This window comes from Pseudophryne corroboree, chromosome 3 (assembly GCF_028390025.1).
Source record: "Pseudophryne corroboree isolate aPseCor3 chromosome 3, aPseCor3.hap2, whole genome shotgun sequence".
NCBI lineage: Eukaryota > Metazoa > Chordata > Amphibia > Anura > Myobatrachidae > Pseudophryne > Pseudophryne corroboree.
In genome coordinates, this window is record NC_086446.1 from 155,585,172 (window position 1) to 155,597,834 (window position 12,663).

Sequence of the window (12,663 nt, forward strand, 5' to 3'; positions counted from 1 at the left end):
GCACTCTCCCGCCCGTTTGGGAGCTTTGGTATAATCCCCATGGTCCTTTCAGGAACCCCAGCATCCACTAGGACGATAGAGAAAATAAGAATTTACTTACCGATAATTCTATTTCTCGGAGTCCGTAGTGGATGCTGGGCGCCCATCCCAAGTGCGGATTATCTGCATTACTTGTACATAGTTACAAAAATCGGGTTATTATTGTTGTGAGCCATCTTTTCAGAGGCTCCGCTGTTATCATACTGTTAACTGGGTTTAGATCACAGGTTGTACAGTGTGATTGGTGTGGCTGGTATGAGTCTTACCCGGGATTCATAAATCCTTCCTTATTGTGTACGCTCGTCCGGGCACAGTACCTAACTGAGGCTTGGAGGAGGGTCATAGGGGGAGGAGCCAGTGCACACCACCTGATCCTAAAGCTTTACTTTTTGTGCCCTGTCTCCTGCGGAGCCGCTATTCCCCATGGTCCTTTCAGGAACCCCAGCATCCACTACGGACTCCGAGAAATAGAATTATCGGTAAGTAAATTCTTATTTTTTCTGTTTTGAAGAATTTGTTAGGTTTTTTATTTTCAGGGAGTCCTGTTGGTAACAGGCTCCCTGCATCGTGGGACTGAGGAGAGAGAAGCAGAGCTGGCTTGTCATGTTGGGCACTGTTTCTAAGGCTACTGGACACCATTAGCTCCAGAGGGAGTCGGAACACAGGTCCCACCTGGGGTTCGTCCCGGAGCCGCGCCGCCGTCCTCCTCACAGATGCCGAAGATAGAAGCCAGGTGAGTATGAGAAGGCAAAGAAGACATCAGGCGGCAGAAGACATCAGATCTTCATGAGGTAAGCGCGCAGCGGTAAGCTGCGCGCCATTGCTCCCAGTACACACACACAAGCAGGCACTGAAGGGTGCAGGGCGCAGGGGGGGCGCCCTGGGCAGCAAGTTTCCTCATTTTTTGGCAATATAAAGCAGGATTAGGCTGTGGGGACAGTAAATCCTAAAATCCCCCGCCATTTTTTATATGGAATTAATGGGACCGAAGCCCGCCGTTGGGTGGGCGGGGCTTGATCCTCAGCACTAACCAGCGCCATTTTCTCCACAGAAACTGCATGAGGATACGCTGGCTCCCTGATCTCTCCCCTGCTGAACTTCACAGGCTGGAAAAAAGAGGGGGGGGGGGGGCACTTTGGCGATGCAGTGAGTGGGAATTAAGGTTATATATATATATATATATATAAAAAGCGCTATCTGGTCATATATATTACAGTGTTTTTAAGCGCTGGGTGTGTGCTGGCATACTCTCTCTTTGTCTCTCCTAAGGGCCTGGTTGGGGTTTTGTCCCCTTATAGGTTAATCCCTGTGTGTGTGGGGTGTCGGTACGTGTGTGTCGACATGTCTGAGGCGGAAGGCTTCTCCAAGGAGGAGGTGGAGCAAATGAGTGGTGTGTCCCCGTCGGTTGTGCCGACTCAGGATTGGATGGACATGTGGCATATGTTGAATGCAAGTGTGGCATCTTTACATAAAAGGCTTGATAAGGCTGAATTAGGGGGGACATCAGGGGGTCAATCCTCGGATTGGACCGACTCACAGGGCCCGTCGGGGTCTCAAAAGCGTCCCTTAACACAAGACACTACTACCGACACGGATTCTGATTCCAGTGTCGACTATGACGAAGTAAAATTGCACCCTAGGGTGACTAAAACCATTAAGTGTATGATTGTGGCAATAAGGGATGTGTTGCATATTGAGGATGAACCCTCGGTCCCCGACACAAGGGTACACATGTTTAAGGGAAAGAAACAGATTATAAATTTTCCCACATCTCATGAATTAAATGATTTCTTTGGAAAAGCTTGGGAGACTCCGGAAAAGAGACCGCAGATCCCCAAAAGAATTTATATGGCATACCCCTTCCCTAAACAGGACAGGGAGATTTGGGAATCACCCCCCACTGTGGACAAGGCCCTGACGCGCTTGTCCAAGAAAGTGGCGCTACCGTCTCCTGACACAGCGGCCCTTAAGGACCCTGCAGATCGCAGGCAAGAAACTACCTTAAATTGTATTTATTCTCATACGGGTGCTGTGCTAAGACCGACAATTGCGTCTGCATGGGTGTGTAGCGCAATTGCAGCTTGGACAGATGAGCTGACAGATCACTTTGATAATATGGATAAGGATACTATATTCTTAACAATAGCCCATATAAAAGACGCAGTCTTATTTATGAGGGATGCTCAAAGGGACATTGGATTGCTAGCTTCTAGGGCCAATGCCATGTCTATCTCAGCGAGAAGATCCTTATGGACTCGCCAATGGACGGGTGATGCGGATTCCAAAAAACATATGGAAGTACTACCCTATAAGGGAGATGTATTGTTTGGGGATGGGCTGACGGACCTGGTTTCCACAGCTACAGCAGGTAAATCAATTTTTTTACCATATATTCCCCAACAGCAAAAGAAAGTACCACCCTATCAGATGCAGTCCTTTCGGTCGCACAAGTCCAGAAGAGGTCGGGGATCCTCTTTCCTTGCCAGAGGTAAGGGCAGAGGCAAAAGAGCAGGTGCCCAGGAACAAAAGTCCTTCCCGGCTGCTCCAAAACCCACAGAATGACGCTGGGGCTCCCCTGAGGGAGTCCGCACCGGTGGGGGCACGTCTTCGACTTTTCAGCCAGGCCTGGGTCAGATCAGACCTGAATCCCTGGGTGTTGGAAATAGTTTCCCAAGGTTACAAACTGGAATTTGAGGAGGTGCCCCCGCACCGATTTTTCAAATCGGCCCTACCAGCTTCCACATCGGAAAGGGATGTAGTGTTAGCTGCAATTCAAACGCTGTGTATACAGCAAGTGATAATCAAGGTTCCCCTGCACCAGCAGGGAAGAGGTTACTACTCAACCCTATTTGTGGTCCCGAAACCGGACGGTTCGGTCAGACCTATTTTGAATCTGAAATCCCTAAACCTGTACATAAAAAGATTCAAATTCAAAATGGAATCACTCAGAGCGATAATAGCCAACATGGAGGAGGGGGAGTTTATGGTGTCTCTGGACATAAAGGATGCGTACCTTCATGTCCCCATATATGTCCCCCATCAGGAATACCTGAGATTCGCTGTACAGGATTGTCATTACCAATTTCAGACGTTGCCGTTTGGACTTTCCACGGCCCCGAGGATTTTCACCAAGATAATGGCGGAAATGATGGTGGTCCTGCGCAAGCATGGAGTCACAATTATCCCATACTTGGACGATCTCCTGATAAAAGCGAGATCAAGAGAGAAATTGCTGAGCAGTGTGGCGCTCTCTCTGAGAGTGCTCCAGCAACACGGTTGGATTCTAAATCTACCGAAGTCACAGTTGATTCCGACAACTCGACTACCGTTCCTAGGTATGATACTGGACAAGGAACAAATGAAGGTCTTCTTCCCAATAGAAAAAGCCCAGGACATCCAGAACATGGTCAGAGACCTGCTAAAACCGAAAAGGGTGTCAGTTCACCAATGCACTCGAGTTCTGGGAAAAATGGTGGCGGCCTCCGAGGCCATTCCCTTCGGAAGGTTCCATGCAAGGACTTTTCAATGGGACCTTCTGGACAAGTGGTCCGGGTCCCATCTGCACTTACATTGGAAAATAACTCTGTCCCCAGGAGCCAGAGTGTCTCTCCTGTGGTGGTTGCAAAGTGCTCACCTGCTGGAGGGTCGCAGGTTCGGAATTCAGGATTGGATCCTGGTTACCACGGACGCGAGCCTCCGAGGATGGGGAGCGGTCACACAAGGAAAAAATTTTCAGGGACTTTGGTCAGACCAGGAGTCCTGTCTACACATCAATGTGTTGGAACTCAGGGCCATTTACAACGGCCTTCGACAAGCGGAGAGTCTTCTTCGAAACCTACCGGTTCTGATTCAATCAGACAATGTCACAGCAGTGGCTCATGTGAACCGCCAAGGCGGGACAAGAAGCAGAGTCGCGATGGCGGAAGCCACCAGGATTCTTTGCTGGGCGGAAAATCATGTAAGCGCTCTGTCGGCTGTCTTCATTCCGGGAGACGACAACTGGGAAGCAGACTTCCTCAGCAGACACGATCTCCATCCAGGAGAGTGGGGACTTCATCAAGAAGTCTTTGCAGACATAACACGTCTTTGGGGAACTCTTCAAATAGACATGATGGCGTCACACCTCAACAAAAAACTTCGGAGGTATTGTGCCAGGTCTCGGGACCCTCAGGCAGTGGCTGTAGACGCTCTAATAACACCGTGGGTGTTCAAATCGGTCTACGTGTTTCCTCCTCTTCCTCTCATCACAAAAGTGTTGAGGATCATAAGGCAAAGAAGAGTACAGACGATACTCGTTGTCCCAGACTGTCCTCGAAGGGCCTGGTACTCAGATCTACAAGAGATGCTCACAGGAGATCCCTGGCCTCTTCCTCTGAGGGAAGACCTGTTGCAACAGGGGCCCTGTGTATTTCAAGACTTACGTTTGACGGCATGGCGGTTGAACGCCGAATCCTAGCGAAAAAGGGGATTCCGGAAGAGGTCATCCCTACTTTAATAAAGGCTAGGAAGGAGGTGACGGTTAAGCATTATCACCGTATCTGGCGAAAGTATGTGTCTTGGTGTGAGACCAAGAATGCACCTACGGAAGATTTTCATCTGGGTCGTTTTCTCCACTTCCTACAGACAGGAGTGGATATGGGCCTGAAATTAGGCTCTGTTAAGGTACAGATTTCGGCCCTCTCGATTTTCTTTCAGAAGGAATTGGCTTCTCTTCCAGAAGTCCAGATGTTTGTAAAGGGAGTGCTGCACATCCAGCCTCCTTTTGTGCCTCCACTGGCACCGTGGGACCTCAACGTGTTGCAGTTCCTAAATTCACACTGGTTTGAACCGCTTAACAAAGTTGAGTTAAAATTTCTTACTTGGAAGGTGGTCATGTTGTTGGCCTTGGCATCAGCAAAGCGAGTGTCAGAATTGGCGGCTTTGTCACACAAAAGCCCCTACTTGATTTTTCATGTGGATCGAGCTGAATTGAGGACACGTCCGCAATTTTTGCCTAAGGTGGTTTCTTCATTCCATGTGAATCAACCTGTTGTGGTGCCTGTGGCTACAAGTGACCTGGAGGATTCCAGATCCCTGGACGTAGTCAGGGCCTTAAAGATTTATGTAGCCAGGACAGCTGGAATTAGGAAAACAGAGGCTCACCTGCTTCGAAGCAGACTATTGCTCGCTGGATCTGTAATACGATTCAGCAGGCTCATTCTACGGCTGGATTGCCGGTACCAAATTCGGTTAAGGCCCATTCCACTAGGAAGGTGGGCTCTTCTTGGGCGGCTGCCCGAGGCGTCTCGGCATTACAACTTTGCCGAGCGGCGACTTGGTCGGGGTCAAACACTTTTGCTAAATTCTACAAGTTTGATACCCTGGCTGATGAGGACCTAGCGTTTGCTCAGTCGGTGCTGCAGAGTCATACGCACTCTCCCGCCCGATTGGATGCTTTGGTATAAACCCCATGGTCCTTACAAAGTCCCCAGCATCCTCTAGGACGTAAGAAAAAATAAGATTTTAAACCTACCGGTAAATCTATTTCTCCTAGTCCGTAGAGGATGCTGGGCGCCCGTCCCAGTGCGGAAACTCTGCAAGACTTGTATATAGTTGTTGCTTAAATAAGGGTTATGTTACAGTTGAAATCGGTCTTGGACCGTTGCTGTTATTGTTCATACGGTTAACTGGTAATGTATGATCCAGGTTACGTGGTATGCTTGGCGTGGGCTGGTATGAATCTTGCCCTTGGATTTCTAAATCCTGCCTTGTAGTGTCCATCTCCTCTGGGCACAGTTCTCTAACTGAGGTCTGGAGGAGGAGCATAGAGGGAGGAGCCAGTGCACACCCATAGTCAAAGTTCTTTTTAGGTGCCCTATCTCCTGCGGAGCCCGTCTATACCCCATGGTCCTTACGGAGTCCCCAGCATCCGCTACGGACTAGGAGAAATAGATTTACCGGTAGGTTTAAAATCTTATTTTTCTTTTTCATCCACTAGGGGTCACTGGAGTACTCTTGGGATATGGACATGCATCAGCAGGGAAGGCACATTTAAATATTTAAATGTGTAACCCTCCTCTTCCCTCCTCCATACTCCCAGGATCCTCAGTGTTTTTCATGTGCCTCAGGGAAGCACATCATGGGCCCATGGCTCCATTTTGATTTTACTTTTTATACTTTAATTTTTATTTTTCATTTACAAGACAATCCCTTCCCCACTTACTAAGAAGTGTGGGTCCGGGATTGCACTCCCTCCAGCCGCTGCTGACACGTGGGCGGTTGCAGGAGAAGCACGGCCGTGTCAGCCAGGCAGCATACGATCCCTTCCCCACTTACAGAGAAGTGAGGGTCCGGGATTGAGCGGCCATCTCCTCCACATGAAGACTCCAGAGAACGCTGGGTGGAGGAGATTTCAGAGGAGGTATTTTTCTAATAGGCGCTTCCAGCGCTGCTGCCGCCAGGAGAAACGCGGTTAGCTTCCACAGCTACCGCAAGGTCAGTGCGCTCCCCCAGTACCGCACGCTCCCAGACAAAGGCCGCTCCCAGCACACAGCAGGTGCAGGGAGCGTGCCCTATGGGTTCTTCCGCCGCTGGCGCCCGCTCTGTACACTCCCTGCTGGCCGCCCGCTCCGCCGGCCGCCTGATGGTCTCCCCGCTGACTGCCTGATGGTCTCCCCGCTGGCCGCCCCATGCTCCCCGCTGTCAGCCCACACATGCAGGCACGGTTCTAAAGCCAGCGGTCGCACACTAATCAAAGTGCGCTCCCGCTGCCGCCATTAAGCCCAGCCGCGGACAGACAGGCTGCCGCCGCTGGGCTTCTGCTTCTGTCCCCCACTGCTCTCCTGTTCCCTACCGCTAGCTATGATCAGCGGGAGAGGAGGCAGCACTGCCACTGCACAGTTGGAGATCGCCGGAGACGGGGGGGGGGATTATACGCAGCACTAAGACAGCTCTTGCGATCTGTGTGCATAGAAAGTGTATTGTATATACGTATATTGCATGCATATGTTGTAATAATCTAAAAACATATATGCTTGGGGAGTTATTACATATGTATATGGGCATGGAGATTACATACATATGTATAGATTGCATGTAGATTGTAGTATGTCATATATACACAGAAGGTATATTACATGTGTATATATTGTGGATATATGTTGTAATATGTAATGTATGCAAGGATCTGTTGTGGCTAACATTACTGTAATTTGATAATGGGGTTCTCTTAAGATATGGTGAAAGCACATGGCTGGACACCATTTTAACTCAACTTCCTGCTTCTTTGTCAAGGAAGTTTGCTACGGTCCTACAACACTTCCCCACTAGAGGAGCAAGGGTGTTAGGAATTCGGTCACATATTAGTGTGTGTCAGCTGCAATACTCTTCGAGGTTATGCACACTTTACTTAAGGTCGGTACCAGTGTTATCTAAGAGAATCCACGTGCACCGTGGGAATACCAGTCCGCATACGGACATCTACCCTGATCCTATGTGGCCGGCTACATCTAACTGTATATAACAAACTCAAGTCTTGCACTAACGGTAGCCATCAGGGGTCGCATGCTAAGTAACGTCGGCTGTGTTGCACTCAGACGATTCAATGACAGACCTTATACTTATCACACACACAAGGCCACGAGTCACATAGTGAATATTCATAGCCCAGCCAATCATAACCTCATCAGTCCAGCGCAAGGTTCTGAATTTTAATGACACTAAGGAACCTATTTGAAAAGCTGGCTTTTCTATTGGATAGAACGCAGCGAGCGTCTGTACGGGTGTGTGTGTTCATTGTCTAATTCTATTATTAAGCCATTCTCTATACCAGAGTCTATGACAGCATTTCTTGGTGTCAAAACTTTCCAGGTCCCACCTGCAACTACACTCACTGACCCGTCAGAGTGGACATTCAAGCTATGCTAAAAATGTATATGCTGTAGTGGGGGTTTGGGTTACCAACGTTATAGTGGCATAGACAACGTAGTTGGTAGCCAGATCTGGCGTCAGAACAGTTTCTACGGGTTGTTACTTACGTTAGTAGATCGGCTGAGAATTTACGCATGACTGCTATAGATGTCAGCCTGTTTACGTCTCTCAGTTCAGCGTCAATCTTTGTAGTTGACAGACAGGGGCAGATTCAATAAAAACGTTGCCTTACACCGCACTATGGGGGTCATTCCGAGTTGTTCGCTCGCTAGCAGATTTTAGCAGCATTGCACACGCTAGGCCGCCGCCCTCTGGGAGTGTATCTTAGCTTAGCAGAATTGCGAACGAAAGATTAGCAGAATTGCAAATAGAAATTTCTTAGCAGTTTCTGAGTAGCAAGAGACTTACTCCTTCACTGCGATCAGCTCAGCCCGTTTCGTTCCTGGTTTGACGTCACAAACACGCCCTGCATTCGGCCAGACACTCCCGCGTTTTATCCTGGCACGCCTGCATTTTTCCGCACACTCCCAGAAAACGGTCAGTTTCCGCCCAGAAACACCCACTTCCTGTCAATCACACTCCGATCACTTCAACGATGGAAATTCTACGTTCAGACGTGAGTAAATCTACTAAGTTTTGTGCTAAAATACTTAGCGCATGCACACTGCGTACCATGCGCATGCGCATTTTCGCCTTAATCGCTCCGTTGCGAAAATTGGCAATGAGCTAACAACTCGGAATGACCCCCTATGTTATTTACTCCTAAATTAGGAAGATTACGGTATCGCACTTCGGCATGAAAGTCTGTTTGTGGCTATTGCCACATCTGTTATTACAAGAAAAACTACACCAGGGGTTAAATCTTGTAAACCTCAGTCCTTTCGAGGCTGTCCTACAACACGACACAACTACACGTGGTCGAGGACGTGGTTTTAAAAACCACTCACCATCGCTCGGACACAAAGGCTGCTGACAAGTCAATGGCATGGCGAGCTGTTAATTGTCTTGTTTCTTCTTTTGTGCGAGCAAATTCTCTGATGTTTCATTTGAAGTTATTACAGAAATCCACAGATCTGTGGATACACAATTTAGTGTTCAAAACATAGAGTTCCTTTGTCTACCACCTTTGCAGTGGTTTGTCAAGGCAACATCCAAAATAAGCCTGGCTGTGTCAGAGGACACAAAGGCAGTTCTGTAAACCGATACTCAGTCTCTAGTAGATTCAAGGTTATTAAAAAAAATTTGTAGTACCACAGCCGGACGGCTCGGTCATAACCATATTGAACCTAAAAGAGGCTCAATCAGTACGTACTTACTACTTAATTAACATGGAATTCATGCAGTCAGTGATTGCAGGTTTACAACCTCAGAATTCGTATTCTCACTGAAGCTGAAGGATGTGTACTTACGCATTAAAATTTTAGCCACCACATCAGGCATACTTAAACGTTTGCAGTACAACAAAGCCATTATTACTTTCAAGCACTACTGTTTGGCCTCTCACAGCGCCTCGGGTAGTCACAAGGGTGATGTCAGTGATAATCGTTATTCTCAGATCCCGGGTAGTGATAATGGTTCTGTGCTTAGATGACTTGCTCATCAAAGCTCCGGCTCAACAACTGCTCCTTCAAAATACATAACTAACGTACAATGTGCTTGTTCAGCACGATTGCATTGACAACTTTTCCAAATCAAGCTTGGTTTCGTGTCAAGGAATTGAATCCCTAAGAAACAAAACAGCACAAAGTATTAGTTCTCTAGTACAGTTTGTGCTCCATCCACAGGAAGTCTTGGTGCACTTGTGCATGCGACTGTTAGGAAACATAGGGCCGTCTTTAGAAGCACTCTACTTCGAAAGTGGCATTCACGATCTCTTCAAATTAATCTTCTCACACAGTGGTCCGACCTTTGTCTACCGATTCGTTAGATAGGGCGCTTATATCTAAGGGACAGACTATCTCTATTCTTGTGGCACCACATAATCGTTCAATGCGGGGAGATTGGTCCGATTACCTAATTCAGTTGACGGACGTAAGTCTCCGAGGTTGGGGGGTAGTAGTCCTACATAGTCTTTCACACCTGGAAAGATTACCGACGATACATGTTTTAGAACTTAAGCCAATGTACAATACACGGTGACAGGAAGTTCACATGCTCCAGTCTCAGGTGATTCAGGTCCAGTCAGCACCGCGATGGCAGTCGCATAAATCACCAAACAAGAAGGGACTTGACGTTGCATGGCTCTGCGAGAAGGGTTGCATCCTAATTTGTGCCGAGCTTCATCAGGTGATATTGTCGGCAGTTTTCATTCCAGAAGTCGACTACTCAAATACAGTTTCTCAACCTTCAGGATTTTCATCCACAGGGATGAGCGAAAATTCAGAGGTGTTATAGCTGTTAGTCCAGAGGTGCAGTTACCCTCAACTGGATCCAATGGCTTCTCGCCAACATCGTCAAACACCCGATAGGTGTTCACATCAAGAAATCCAAAGGCACTGGCAGTGGATGATCTCACAATAGCGTGGCAATACACTCTCGGGTATCTATTCCACCTTTTACGCCGATTCTTTGCTGAAGGAGGCGGATCAAACGACAGTCCACACCAGTCGTGCTAGTGGTATTTAATGGTCCTTCGGATTGCCGCGGTTTACTCTCGGGCCATCTGTGGTCGCTGCCGCTACGGCCAGACCTAATACAACAGGGTCCGTTCCTGTACCCTGATTTAGTGCGGCAGAGTTTGACAGGGTGACAGTTGAAACCGTCTCTTTCAAGACGAGAGGGCATTCCAAAATCGGTGATACAACCATGTTACGCCCTAGAAGCCAATTACAGCAGCTCATTGTCAGTATTTGGCAAGCTTATATAGGCTGGGGTGAAGTTCAGAAGTATCTGACTTCCTTCAGGTTTTCTCGTCTTTTGCTGTTGTTACAGACTAGGTTAGATGGAGGACTACATTTACCTACACTAAGCGGCAGGTCTCTGACTTGTCAATTTACTTTCAAAGGCGTTTGTTACTTTTGCCAACAGTTTACTCTTTTCTGCAAGGTATCATCCCTCCATTTGTACCGCCTACAGCGCCATGAAACTTCAATCTGTTGTTAGATTTCGTACAGTTCTAATTTTGAACCCTTATAACACGGGGAAGTTGACTTTCTACCTTAAAAAAACGTGTTTCTCCTAGCCGTAGCTTCGGCAAGGCGTGTTTCACAATTGGGTGCTTTGTTTTGCAAGCCACAGTATTTACGATTTCATGATCCTAGAGCGGAATTTTCTCAAATTCCGTTTTTCCTACCTGAGTTAGTATCTTCTTTTCACATCAGTTAACCAATCATAGTTCAGGTATTATCTGAACGTACAGGAACTACAACTACGTTGAATGTAACATGAGCAATACGTGTTTATGTAAGCCGAGCAACAGTTCGTAACAGGGATACATTGTTGTTTCTCTATGAAGAAGGCAAGATGCGTTGGACAGCTTCCAAGCATACCTTGGCCAGATGAAGTAAGCTGACCATACGTCAAGCTTATATTTATGCTAGGCTACAACAGCCTACATCAGTTCAGTTCATTCCACAGGTTCTGTGGGAACTTTATCGGTAGCAGGTCATACGATGCCATACGGCTACATGGTCATCAGTGCACACGTTGTGCGCTTTTACAAGTTTGATACATTGGCGGCATCAGCTTATAGCTTTGGCCGTCTAGTGTTACAGGTGCCAAACAGCTCTCCCGCCCAAGGGGGAAACTTTGGTACGTCACTAGAGTACTCCAGTGACCCCTAGTGGATGAAAAAGAAAATAGGATTTTGGTACTTACCAGGTAAATCCTTTCCTTTGAATCCATAGGGGGCACTGGACGCCCACCCAGAGCAGTTTTTCACTAGCTTGTGGTAAGTTCAGGAAACCTTATGGTAACACGTTATAACCATCTAATTATGAGGTTATAGAGATTATCTATTATCGTGTCAACTTTCTAGTTGTCCGTTATGTTAGGGGTCAACTTTATTGTTGTCCGTTATTTTATAATGTTATATGTAATTCTCCATTGTTCACCTCTCTATTGCTCCTATTTGGCTCAGTAAAAAACACTGAGGATCCTGGGAGTATGGAGGAGGGAAGAAGAGGGTTACACATTTAAATATTTAAATGTGCCTTCCCTGCTGATGCACGTCCATATCCCAAGAGTACTCCAGTGCCCCCTATGGATTCAAAGAAAAGGATTTACCTGGTAAGTACCAAAATCCTATTTTTACACTGTTCCCTTGTCTTGGGAAGCCATCCTAGTGCTCACTACATCTTAATCACATGATATAAGCCTAATTTACTTCACAGTAATTCCCGGAGAAAACTGAAGCGTTTGCCTCTACTTCCACTCGTGAAGGGGAGGTTGGAGTTTTAGGGCACAGACTTGATAACCTAGCTGGGAGGGGATTGGAGGGTGAGTCAGCAATATGAAATTCTTCCCGCCCCCTCTGTGAGACTTTAGTGGGAATTTATATCAACTTTGTGTTCCTTACTCAGTGTGTATTTAGTGACTGGTGTTCGCTACATGACTATCTCATTTCATCTGGATCACAAACCAGCGTTCTAATATTCAAAAACTTTCCTTTTCTGCAGCGGCATACACTGGTATTCCACAGGGAATAACATCGTGGTGTAGAGTTGGATCTTGATCCGAGGCACCAACAGGCTAAAGCTTTGACTGTTCCCATGATGC

General features: G+C 47.3%; 1 protein-coding gene across 2 annotated transcripts in view; it reads left to right on the forward strand.

The window, feature by feature from the left end:
- Positions 1 to 12,663, forward strand: part of CNPY3 (canopy FGF signaling regulator 3) — a 135,275-nt gene that overhangs the window by 49,403 nt on the left and 73,209 nt on the right. The window lies entirely within an intron of this gene.